This window comes from Pezoporus occidentalis, unplaced genomic scaffold (genome assembly GCF_034315485.1).
Source record: "Pezoporus occidentalis ecotype Australia unplaced genomic scaffold, CSIRO_AGI_Poc_V1 ctg19, whole genome shotgun sequence".
NCBI lineage: Eukaryota > Metazoa > Chordata > Aves > Psittaciformes > Psittacidae > Pezoporus > Pezoporus occidentalis.
The window spans coordinates 2,415,786-2,428,733 of record NW_026913748.1 but is presented as its reverse complement, the minus strand read 5'-3'; the positions used below and the strand labels follow the sequence as shown (position 1 = coordinate 2,428,733).

General features: G+C 41.4%; 1 protein-coding gene across 1 annotated transcript in view; it reads right to left on the bottom strand.

Moving 5' to 3' along the window:
* The window catches only part of RAB19 (RAB19, member RAS oncogene family), a 327,487-nt gene extending 319,290 nt beyond the window's left edge, over nt 1-8,197 (bottom strand). The window contains exon 1 of the mRNA XM_062616440.1: nt 8,185-8,197. The gene's annotated coding sequence lies outside the window, so the exon portion shown is untranslated. The remainder of the gene's footprint in view (nt 1-8,184) is intronic.
* Nucleotides 8,198-12,948: the final 4,751 nt, after the last annotated feature.

The window sequence follows — 12,948 nt, the reverse complement described above, 5'->3', positions numbered from 1 at the left end:
TTTTGAAGAACTTGGGGGACAACCTAATCGTTCCAAGATCAGCCACAGGCCTTCTCTCCTCATAGTGTCAAATGCTTTGGTGAGGTCAATGGAAGTTACATAGAGCCCCTTATTCTGTTCTCTACACTTTTCTTGCAGTTGTCTGACTACAAATACCATGTCTGTGGTACTTCTAGTAGCTCTGAAACCACACTGACTTTCAGGTAGAAGTTCTTCTGCCATAGCGGGTACTAGTCTGTTCAATAGTAATCTTGCAGGAATTTTTCCAGCAATGGAGAGCAGAGTTATACCTCGGTAGCTTGAGCAGTCTGACTTTACACCTTTTTTCTTATACAGAGTGATGATGACTGCATCAGGAAAATCCGATGGTAATTTACCTTGGTCCCAACAGCACACAACAAGCTCATGAAATTTAGCATTAAGTGCTTGGCCTCCATGCTTCCAGACTTCAGGTGGGATTCCGTCAACCCCAGCTGCCTTGCCAGTTTTCACCTGCTGTAGAGCCTTAAGAGTCTCTCCCATGGTAGGGGCTAAATCCAATTCATTTTTCAGCGGTTGTTGTAGAATGTGCTGGATTCCTTTGCCTTGGACTACATGGTTAGCACTAAAGAGTGTTTGAAAATGTTCAGACCAACGATTCAGGATGGAGATTTTATCTGTAAGAAGCATTTGGCCATCTGCACTAAGTAAGGGGCTTTGAACCTGAAATGTTGGTCCATACACTGCTTTCAGAGCTTCATAGAATCCTCTGTGGTCACCCAAATCTGCACATAATTGAGTCTTTTCTGCTAGGTTGAGCCACCACTTGTTCTGGATGTTTCAAAGTTTCTGTTGGAGTTTGCTACATGCAAGACAAAAGGCTGCTTTTCTTACATGGCAAAGTGGCTGAGCGAGGTGTGCTTGATGAGCAGATCTCGTCAGCAATTCCTGGACCTCCTGGTTGCTATCGTCAAACCGATGTCCTGAACAGCCTGCATGCAGGGTTGGGTCTGCGACTTCCAGTGCACCTTATCACCTGCCATTTTGTCCCTCGCCTGTCGCTACAGGGCTTTGCAAGTGTGGGTAAACCCTTCGAGCCCCTGCAGTGGATTTTTTAGGTGAGGCTCAGAGTGCACAGAACTGGCCCCACCCTTTATACCTGAGGTTTATCTGCCAGGGCCTAGCGAGCTTGGATGGTGACAGCAAAGTCCTCAGGTCGTAGGTTTGATTAGAGTGTCCTTCTCTTAGATGGATGGCCTTACAGGGCTATACGAGCTCCATCTGCCCGGGTTTGAAGTTAGAGTTGTCCTTCTCTTAGGATGGTTGCCCGAAGGCTAGTGAACCTCTCCTGCCCATGGACACACTTTGTCTGACCCTTCAGTGGAGACCTGTCTGGCATGGGAGACCCTACCAGAGGCATAAGCCACCACCAGCATAGCTCCCAACCTCACAAGGGCACGCAAGCTCTTTCCCCATGACAAGGCGGTGTCTGTGAAAGAGTGATTACATGATTTACATGGTAATAGATTCTTTGCCACTTTAGGGTTAATCTGTTCCTCATACTTCCTGTTTATTTGCCTTGGAAGCTCAGTCATAATCTTTTATTTGCAGACTTAATTATCTCCATAGCAACTAATTGTGATTTATTAATAATAATACTAGTAGTAATTGAAACAGAATGATGGGGAGAGTATACCATGGACCAGACATGCTGATAAAATTGTTTCCAAATAAAGTGTCTTTCAAATCTTTTTGAGGAAGCAACAGGTGATTTTAAGGTAATGACTGTATATGGGAGCTTTTCTAAGATCTTCCTACGCAATAGAACTTTTTTAGATATTTCTACAAAATTTATTTTGTGGAGTGCCTGACCATTGAAAACATTCATTTCATAGTCTTGAGATCAAGCCTTTGTTTAGGTAATTTCTGAACCTACTGTAAAGCAATCATTCAGATTTTATGCCTTTCATAAGAGAAGAATTCAATTAAAAACTAATTAGATTCAAATCTGCTGTTGTGATGAGGAACAGGAAGTTGAAGATTAAGGATTGTGTTTGACTGTAGAATGTATTCAACAGTCCTATAAATTCACTGAGGAACAGACTTCTTTTCTACATTGAATGAACAGGCTTTGGTAATTTGAAGAACTTATTCTTAGAGCCCACAAGTCCAAAGTCTCATACATTTGCTTTGGAGATAAGGAAGGCAGAGCTAATCAAGATTGGATTTTTACATGTAAATCCCAGGGATTATAGGAGCCCTCCCTGACTTGGTACTTTACATGACTCTCCAGGGAAAGGCCTGCAGAAGTGGGGCAAGAGGCCTAGGAAACACTTCAACATTCACCTTGAAATGTTTTTCTACCTATGACTTGTTTGTGGATTGGAGGTGGGGAATGAGAGTCATCTGGAGCTCATGGAGAGGAAAACATGAGATTCCTGAGAACACAGACATGTCAGAATGGCCACAATAAATCTGTCTCTTAACTTGCAGGTCTTGTTGCAAGGCTGCTTTTCTTGTGCAGTCCTCCTTTGAGGTTCTCAACAGTTGTTCTTAGCAGCAATACTGCAAAAACCTATGGGACTGTTGGTAATGCACCACCATTTGTATGGTGGAAGAGATTTTAAAAATATATCAGGTGGATTTGTGGTATTTCTTGTAACAATAAATACCTGCACAGGTAACTCTGAGCAATAATATCCTAAAAAGCTCTCTTCCCAAAGCCTGGCCCAAGAAGTCCCACTGCTCCTTCATGCCATGAGAAGGTCAAGGACTTGACCAGTGCACATGGCTCCTTTTCCAGGCTGCTTCCTTTTCCCTGCTTTAACAGGCAGAAGAGGGAATCTGTCCAGAGATTAGGTTGCCAGCCTTGAACTTGGGAAATTGGATTCAGTTTTCTCTTCTGCAGTTGATTATTTATAAGACCTGAGGGAAATAATTTTGTGTCAGATTCTTCAAGGTATGAAGCCTATTTGTTTTAAATGGGAATTGGTGAAGGTTAGATGCTAAGTATCTTGACGTTCTTTGAGGGGCATTTGAGTTTGTACCTGAAAAAGTGAGATGGGATGATTCATATACTTGATAAATGTACTAACAAGTGTGAAGTTGTCATATCTAATAGGTATAAAAGTCATAAATTTACTACAAACAGGGCTACATAGTTCCTGATGCTAATTTGACCTTTCTATCTTGTTTGAGAGGATGTTTTTGGCTGTAAAGATGAACTTCTTGTAATATTGAGATAAACAGTGAATTTTATTATTGACTTATGTGTATCCACTTACATTTTAGGGGATTTTATTCTTATTTATGTTTCTTTTCCCCATAATAATTTAAATAATAACCACACCATTAGGTCTGTAAGTTAGCCATACTAAAAAAATATTTGGCACCAGTCAAGGCAATGATGAGTTTGTCTAGATGGAAAAATTCTGTGTTGTTTGTATGTATGTTTGTTTGTATGGTGGTGTGTGTATGGCACGCCAACACCCAATGGTTACATTTTTCTCTAGAGCTTGAGAGTTGTATTCAATCATCCTCTCAGGACTTAGATGCAGTCTAGCCCAGGATAAAGTGACACTCTTAATACACTTCTCAGAAGGGCTTTAGCTGTTTTAGCTCTTCAAGCAAGTTCATTCAGGGTCTCTCTGTGACCTGATAGTGTGCCATGAAGATGTATCCTGAGACACTGGACAGAGTGTTGAAAACAAGGACATCATGTGACCAAAAGTTAATCACCTTCTGCTTAGGGCTTTAATGACTGAAAAACAGAGGGCTTCACCCTCTAAAACCTCTCAGCATTTGGTGGTGGTTTTATTCCTTTCATCTCACCTCTGCTGTTTCCCACCTCTTGCGGTTGTCTTCTTCTACCTGTCAGACATTTATCTTCTGCCTCTTCTCCTTTTAGGCACAAACTAGCATTGCCTCCTCTTCATTTTGCTGTGCAGCCATAGGGAACACCATTAACAGGAGAATTTATGACCCCCCACAAAGCACTTCTTCTTCTTTACTTGCTGCTGGAGAAACCAACAGAAAATTGGTTTGGGGTTTGTTGTGGTGTGGTGTTTTTTTGTTTTTTTTTTTTTTTTTTTTTTTTTTTGTTTTTTTTTTTTTTGTTGTTTTTTTTTTTTTTTATTATTTTTTTTAACTACTGAATATAATAAAATGAAATTGGTTGATTCATACCTTTTTCACCCAAGATGCATTGACCTATATTAACGAACTTGACAGAATAGAATTAAATGCTCTGATCATGACGAATCAAGAGAATCCTCAACCTCAGCTTTTGTGAATTTTAAGAAAGGAATATTTATTTTATTTGCATGTTTTAGTCTAGAAAAGAACTGAAATTGTTGTGTGGGACCACTTGCATCGTGCTGAATCAATCACAGGAAATTAATAGTGGTGTCAAACTGCCTCTTTTTGGACCTTTGGCGATTCATCTCGCCTTACAGATGCGAGCAGTTTTTGGGCAAGTGACAGATTGCTATGGACAGGTCAGCATAGGATCTAGGTAACCAAAAGGCAGTGCAATGCACACCTGGTGGCAGATAAAACAAGTCAACTCTCAGCATTCATTTTTTGTTTTCTGCATCAGGCAAATAGGATCTGCTAATAACAGATGGACAGTTGTTGTAACGATAGAATCCTGATTTGACCATTTTGCTCATATTCACCATTGTTCTTAGTGTTCAGAGTTGGTCAGACTCTGACTTCTGATGGCTGCTGCTGGAGAGTCACACTTAGTTACACTTTTATCTACAAAGTCTGTGAGAAGACAGGGTGTTAAGGGGATCAGCAGACCGAGTGATAAGAAAACCTCTGCAAAAAGGAAAAATGCATGTGTGCAGAGTTTCCCAGACTTCCTTAACATTCTCCATATCCAATACTCAGAATTCTTCTTGTGAATAATTTATGCAAACATATTCCATTGCTACAACCACTTCACTGGGTATTTGCTATTTTGGGGCTTGGTCACCTATTTCTGTATGATGGTTACCTCTCTCTGCATGTGTGATTCTTACACGTGGCTCTTCTGGGTGAATATATTTGAGTATTTGCCAAGCTTTCCCTATGTGCAAATAAATTTTGCTTTCAGCAGTGTGCATACAAAACCAAGCAGAGATAAGAGGTTGCAAATACTGTCAGGAGGAACGTCAGTACCAATGAAATGTACCTCTACAGCATTTTTGTTTTTGTCTTATGGTGCTCTGGTTGTAATAACTGCATTTCCAAGAGGATAGAAGGCTTCCCCTCAGAGTTACTCCCCAAGTCAACTTTGGGGAGTGCCTAGAGGGGTGCCTCAAGCCCTCCTGGCAACTATGATGGCATTGAGCAGCCCAGCAGCACTGGTTCTCTAGCCATTCCTAACCCAGGAAGCTGTGCTGTGAAGCCCAGACTCTGGTTCTGTGCACTGCAGCACAGAGCCCACCTGGCCACGGAGGTGAAAATAGCCAGGGATGGTGTTTTATTATGATTTATGAAAACATAAAAATTACAATGGTTTTCCTGCTTCCTTCCTTTCCATTTATTGTTCCATCCTTGCTTTCTGCAGATCTATTCATTTGGTGGTGGGAGGAAGGAAAAACCCCCGATTTGTATGTGTATGGCTTCTAATTTCTCTGCTCTATCATGTTCACTCACTGTCCCAGCAGCTTGGACACTCCCCTGAAATTCTTCGCCACTCTTTGCTCCCTGTTATAACCATGCTGCATTGCCAGGCCCACAGGAAGCAGCATGCAGGGCTGCAGAGGAAAGAGGCTTTAATAAGGCCAGTGAATTTTCAGCTTTCTCCAGAGCAAATTTAGCTGTGTTCTCTCCTGCTGTGTGAAATGATGATGAGGCAATCGATCGTAAACAGGTGCCGCAAGGAGCTGCTCAGCATATAGCAAGCCTTTGCACTCCACTGCCACGCTCGGCACCTGAATCCTAATATCACTGCATGAAGAGTGACAGAATAATAATTCCCAGCTAGTGTTAAGGTAGAAGCCTGTTAAATTCAGAACCTTCTGGAATTAATGCCGTTCTTCGTGTAGGTTCACTTCATTTGCCAAGCTTTGTTTCAGCAATTCCTTGAGCAGGGAAATGCATCTTTAGGAAGTATTTGTGTAAATAAATTATTTACTCATTATTTGAAGTTTTACACCATTTTATAAGCATTTAAGTACTTTGAGGTTTTTTCATCTTTCTGTGTGTGTATACATATATTTATTTTTACTATTCCACACTTTAATTTGTAAAAAGAAAGCCTGGTTTGTGTCTACTTGGTACTATAGTCTCAATCACCTTGTATGGGAAGGTTAGAGCAAGAAACATATACTAATGTATGTACATATATGTGTGTGTACACAACTCCATGTAATTCTAAATTAATCCATAGACAACAAGATGACACTCGGTAGTTGGGTAGTTGCTGAGTTTCAGTAGGACAGACAGCCCCCCCTCTCTCAGAACGGGGGAGCAAGGACCCATTGTAGGTGCATGTTGGCTGGAAACTATGTTGTTACTGCCTGAGTGAGGGGATGGCACAATGCAGGGGCACCTCCTCTTGCCCTGCTCTTCCTGTCTTCCCAGTTTTGCAGATTTGTTTTGTGTGGTTGGTCGGTTTTTGTATTTCTCCATTTTTCCTCTCTTTTACCATTCAGGAGATGTTTCATATCTATCCAATGTAAGTTCTTTGTTCCACTTTTTTATGGCTTCTTTGTTACGCCCTAAAGCAAGCCCTGCCCAGCTCTCAAGGTTGCATTCCTTTACGGACCATCCTTGACCATTTGTATTTGTGCTTTTACCTCTGGAGTCAGTCTGTGCCTGTACTTTCAAGGCCTTTGCTGTCATCCGATGGGTGTATTCTCAGGGGCCCCTGTGACAACCTGCTCAAAAACCCCTAAATGAAAAAAGTAGATACAAAGCCTCATATATGCATTTGTGTCTCGGTCCAAGAAACTTCTTCTGAGCTTTAAATATGCACTGAAGTGTCTTTTTCAGTATTTGGTTATCTTTTTAAAGTTGTCACTGGAATGACATCTTTCCTTCTTCCTCTTTGAAAGGGTTTTATCTGATCTTTTCTGTGTTCTTTGTGCCTAGAAGCTTCCACAGGAACATCTTGTGCTGAGAAACATATGTACATGACTCAAAAACCATCTGCTGCTGTCACCTGAAACACTTTGCACAGAAAGCTAATGCATAATTTACAGTAAAGATTTTTGTCACGTTTTGAAGTTGTAGATTTTTTACCTTAGCTCTACGACAGGGAAGATGCTTTTCACGGACAAAAGAGCCTAAAATCTAGTCTTAGTGCTGCAGATATGAATTCATGTGCTTAACTCGGGCAACCTCTGCTCTGTACCTGGTACTTTGGTCATGTGGTGCCTTGAAGGCCATGTCACTCTGTAGCTCCAGCGATGCATGCTTGACTTATTGCCTACCTAAATTAAGCCCAAGCTTGCAGGTCTCACCTGCCCTTATGAAACGCAGAGAGTAGACCCCTCAGAAGTCTGGTCTGCCTGACATAAGTAACATGAACGGGAATATAAATTTCTTTTGTGCCCGTTTGCAAGACTCCTGTAAACATCAGTTTGAATGCAGCCCATTGCCATAGTACTTCAAAATGGGCTCCTCGTAGCAAGCATAGTCAAATAAGGAGGCAAGACTCCAGGGTGAAGTGCATCCTCTGTGCAGCAGACGTGGCACTCCCATTGCAATGGCATCATGTGAGCTATGTGGAACAAATACCATGGACAAAGCCTATCTGGGAGACAAAAACCTTTGATTCCAGCTTAACAGATGCAGATGTAACATACTCTTGGCAAGCCAACTGTCTAAAGGGCGGATCTCCAAACTCAGCTCTCCTGAGGTTTCACTCATGTCAACACTGGGAAGAGATGTTAGTGCTGGTGAAAATATCCTTAAGACTTTAATCTATGTTAGCTACCATAGAACATGTGTCTTCAAAACAGGTATTCAGATACTGTGTTCTCTGAACAAGTGAAATTGTCTTCCTCTTTCAGTACCGTACCAAGGACTCTACCTATGGCTCCTCAGTTTCAAAAGATAAAATTTCAATAAGTATAAGAATAGCTTTCTACACTTTATTTAGGACTTGTTGCAAAGCAGCTTGCCAGGGTACAAGACCCAGTGTGGGTAAAGCCTGGCTATTGAGTTTTGACTTATGCTTCCATTGTAAACCTGAAATATATGAGGTGAAACCCTCACCTGTTGCATGTGCCATGTGCTCAATAATAAATTGACATAACGTGTTTCTAAATCTGAACTTCTTCTTTGGGGAACAACTGCTTACAGTGGTGTGCAAATGGGTGTGAGGATGCCAGTATGGGTGTACTACCTAGCTTCCTCTAAAATTGTCTTTCCTGTAACTTATCTTCTATCCTTGTTTCAGTCAAGGGCTATAGTGTCTTTGCTTTTCGATGTGAGTATTTCTGCTTTAATAGTGCCTTACTGTGTACCACATGGAATATTTTTATAAAATATGACTAAACATAGATTTATAATACGTACCATTACACATTTGGAAGTAATTCTGCCACCATCCTAAATACAAGAAAGCAGATGTTTCCCTTTCAGCTCCTCTTTCTTCCTGCTTCATCTTTGGAACTTTCTAGTAAACTGTAGTATACTCAAGTGAGCTTGACCAGATCATAAAGTGTTGCTCTAAATTACTTTATCCCCTCCCAGGTGGTCTTAAGCCAATCTTAATAGCATTGTCAAAGTGCTTGGCTGTCACATGTGCCATCCAATAGGCGAATAACCACTGAAAATATTGCACCTTATTGTATTACTCTACTTACAGTTTTCATGCCAGTACAAAAACAGTGTTCAGAAGCTATTGCATGAGATTCAAAATGGAATGCTCCCTGTCTTTAATTTATCATTTCTATTACTGCTCCATTGCTTCTCTTGTTTACTGTTGTCGCAGGAAGACTGTTGCTGTAGTACACACTGCATTTTACTGATGTTTTCATGAAACACATAACTGGCAGGTATGATTGGGTGCTTTTCAAAGAGATCTCTTTTATTGGTGCTTACTTTATTAATTAATTATTTTCTACATAAGATAGAGCCATTCTTTGATGGAGTCACAGCAAGGGGCATGAAGGCGACATGAAACAGCTCTTTACCTGGCAGCAAACGCTCTCAATCCTCCAAGCCCCAGACACAGAGAACCTTATCAAGATGTGAACAGGTCATTGCTGCTGGAAGCAAAGTGCTGTAAAGACTCCTCCTGCAGTAATAACTACTCTGTTACCTCACATTTATTATTCTTTATCTATGCTCTGTGTATATACATTTTCTGGTGAAGACAGCTCTGAGAAATGAGCTCTAAAAACCTTAGGTTTGCCAAATGCACATGAAAGGGACTGATACATGTTTCCACTCACTCTGCATCCTGATGCTGGCAGCAGTTCACTGATCCCAGCGGGGGCCTCAGTGGTGGCAGGAGTGGCCACAGGAGCTGCACAAATGGGAGTAGAGAGAGCAGCAGGAGGCTGTGCCTGTCTCATGTCTTGCCTACCGGAGAACATTCAGCATTAAAACTGAGGGCACACAAAAACTGAAAGAACTTCAGATAACTTTACAACTAAAATGACTTATGTCTTTTGAAATTAAGTATGTTGCAGCATTCACCAATAAACAACTTGTGAAGGTCAAGACAATGCTTGAGCTAGCAAAACGCAGACACAGTTTGTCAGTGAAGTCCATTTTTTAAGAAGTCTTGCTTACTAGCAATATATCCTTGGCATGTGTGGCCAGAAGCCTGGGGAGAAAAAGTAAAGGACAGAGGGAAAGAAAGCCTCCATCATCTTTGGGTTCTAGACACATAGGTCATATTCCAGAATTCATCACATGTGTCATTACACCGTTCCTTTTGTATTTTCTTCAGCAGTCAGCAACATAGAAGAGCACACAGCTGCTTTGGATTAATCTTATGCTTTAGAGCCTTCATTTTGCTGTGATAAAATGATGTTACCTTGGCACCGTTTCACTCAATGACTCTAACAGATCTGGGCAAATACTACTTTGGGTTGTTTTTTTTTGTTTAGAGGCCAAACCAAAAAAGCAGGAAAAATATGTCTTGGATAGGAATTTTCTAACGTTTTCTTGGCAAAATGAAACCAAAAAACTCCTCATGCCAAAACCTTGAATGAACCATAATGTTTTGTTCCATCAAAATGTTCCATTCCACCAAAATGCTTCATTCCACCAAAATATTTCATGCCACCAAAATGGAATGTTTTGTGTTCTGATTATTCTTGTCTTTATTTGGTTTTTGTTTTTTTTTTTTAAGTGAATAACACTTTGAATGAAGAAGTTGCAAAACTATTTGCAAAGAGTTGGAATGGAAGGATTTGCCGTTTTCAAAAATCTATTCTTGTGCTCTCCTTTCAGCCAAGAATTTAGCTCAATTCAACCTGAATTTACTCATTGTTTCCATTTTTGTTTGGTTTTATTTATTTTTTTTTTATTTTTCAAATCCATTGCCTGTGGAAAAACATTGCCCAGAACTTTCCCTCTTGCTATTGAACTGATTCTTGAATGTTCTTTCTGCCCCATCAGTGACAAATTCTCCTACTTTTACAGGTTTTCTTTTGTTCTTGTTTTTTTTTGGATGAAGACCACTTCAGTTTTGTTTCTTGATGATCTGAAAGTTCCTGCCATTTGTTCTGTGCCACTGTTAAGATCCTTCGTGAGCTCTGCCTTGGCCCTCTCCTGCTCATCCTGTAGCAGTCACAGGCTAACAGGGAGTGAGGTAAATTCTGTCTGTGCTCTGTGGAGTGGATGTTGCTGCCAATGCACCTTATTTTACTGCTTTGGTTCCCCAATGCCCCCCCAAAAAATCCCCAAACCTTTCCCTTTTCATTAAGGAACATGAAGTTAAAGCACGAGTTGGAACTGTGCAAAGAGAGATGAATCAAAGATTCATATTTAGACTGGCATGTTGCATGCTCTTGAAACACATCTTGCCTTAAGGATGCTTGGCTCTGCCAGGGAAGCCCACAGTCTTCCAGGCAAGAGTCCATCTCTGCCCAGAAACATTTCTGTTGCTGTTTGTTTGTTCCTTGGCCCAGGAGCTTGGTAATCTGGGCTTTTCCCAAAGTACATGTACTTGTAGGCATAAGCCATTGTAGTGCATCCAGTGTGTTTGGAAGATGTCTGTTTTCTGGTTTTATGGTAGAAATAAGAATTCTAACCAAGAATTTCCAACAAATTTCTCTCCAAAGCTGGAATCTGGGGTTATTTCCCAAACTCTGCACCACTGATAACCTTCCATCCATTCTGCATGTGCATTGTAAGTATGATTAAAATGAAATTATTCTGGGAAGATGAATGCTGTTTCCAAGGTTCATAATTTGCCCCTTCCAACCTTGAACAAGTGACCCTTTTGACTGAGGTTTTCTAAGTCTGCTTTGTCTGCAGAAATGAGTTTTAAATATTCCCATAAAACCTCTTCATTTCCTGTGCCATGGGCATGCAAACACAGTCTTTAGTTTGTTGGGGCAAGGGAAGATGAGGTTTGAAAATAATGCTGCATTTATATGTAGAGCCAAACAGGCTTGAAAATAATCCTTTTAAGAATTTTATTTACATTATCAAAATCAATCAAGACCTGATTGTTTGAAAACTGTAGTATGGTATGTCAGTAATACTTTAACAAGCAAGCTAATCAACCATTCCTCCTACTGCCTAGAACTGATGAAAGAAAAAGATTCTTATTAATTCTACTTTTAAATGCTTGGGAACCAGGCAAATCCTCGCTGGTGAGAGCCAGATGGGTCCCTCGGTAGCAAGATTCTTTTATAGGCTCATTCCTCATTTCTGTGGCTAATGTTTCCTCCTAATGGGGAGATTGTCCCCACCAATCCTGTTTCTGGCAGCACTGCCATCCTCAGAGGCAGCAGGAACATGAGTCATGGCTGGCATGTCATTCTGGTGGCCATCACTTGGGTATTGATGTGACACTGAGACTTGAACCCACCTCCAAATCGTCATTGCTGTGCCTGTCTGCTACTAATGGATAAGAGTACTCCAGTAGGTGCACTGGAGCTGCTGCAGTGTGAGCTCTCCTGGCCTTGGCTATTTGGTCTTAGGCAGAAATGCCACTGGACAAACAAAGACTGCAGGAATCCGGTCAGCCTGACTAGCAGCAAAAGCCTGTACAGGGATGTAAACAGCCATGTGGGATGGGCTGGCTGAGCCCTCAGCCTATGCAGAGCTGCTGCATAGCAGCAGCGCAGAGCCCTTAGCTGGACATCAACCAGAACAAATCCATAGCTGAAAAGTGGTATATTCTGAGCTGGAGAGCTCAGGAGTAGCAACATAAGGAGGGAGGGATGAGTGCAATTAAAAGGCTGCAGGAGGCAGGGAAAGTGCCAGTTGGGTGCAAGGGGGCTTTCACAGGAATGGCAATGAGTGTTCCTCTGCAACCAGGGGGTGTTGGGATGAGTTATGCAGCTTTTTTTGGTAGTTAGAGGGATCAGAGCAATGTCCTGACTGAGGTTTGACGTGGGCTATTGAGGATTATGTGAAATCTGAAAACGCTTTGGGCAGTAGGTAATTTTGGGAGCTGGGACATTTTGACCAGATTAGAGCTGAAATCAGGTGGAAACACATCATGAGCTTTTGCTGGTCAGTAACTTCTGACCCCTGAGGTGCCAGTGGCCCACTGCAGAGAAAGAGGTCTCAGCTGAGTCTGTGTCAGAGGTTTTATGTTGTTTGGGGGATGCGGAAAGAGCCCTCCTATTGCATGTGTCAGAAAACTTTTCCTTTTAGGGTTGCAAACCTGGCAGCAATAAAAGCTGGATGTAGCAGACAATTGTTAGACAATTTGCTTCGGGATTTTACAGTGATGTGATACTTTGCTCAAAGAATATAAATTGGGACTAATTTTCTCTGGTGAGGAGTGGAGTCAGTCTCAACAGTGGCACAAGACCTGATGCTTATTTGGGAAATGCA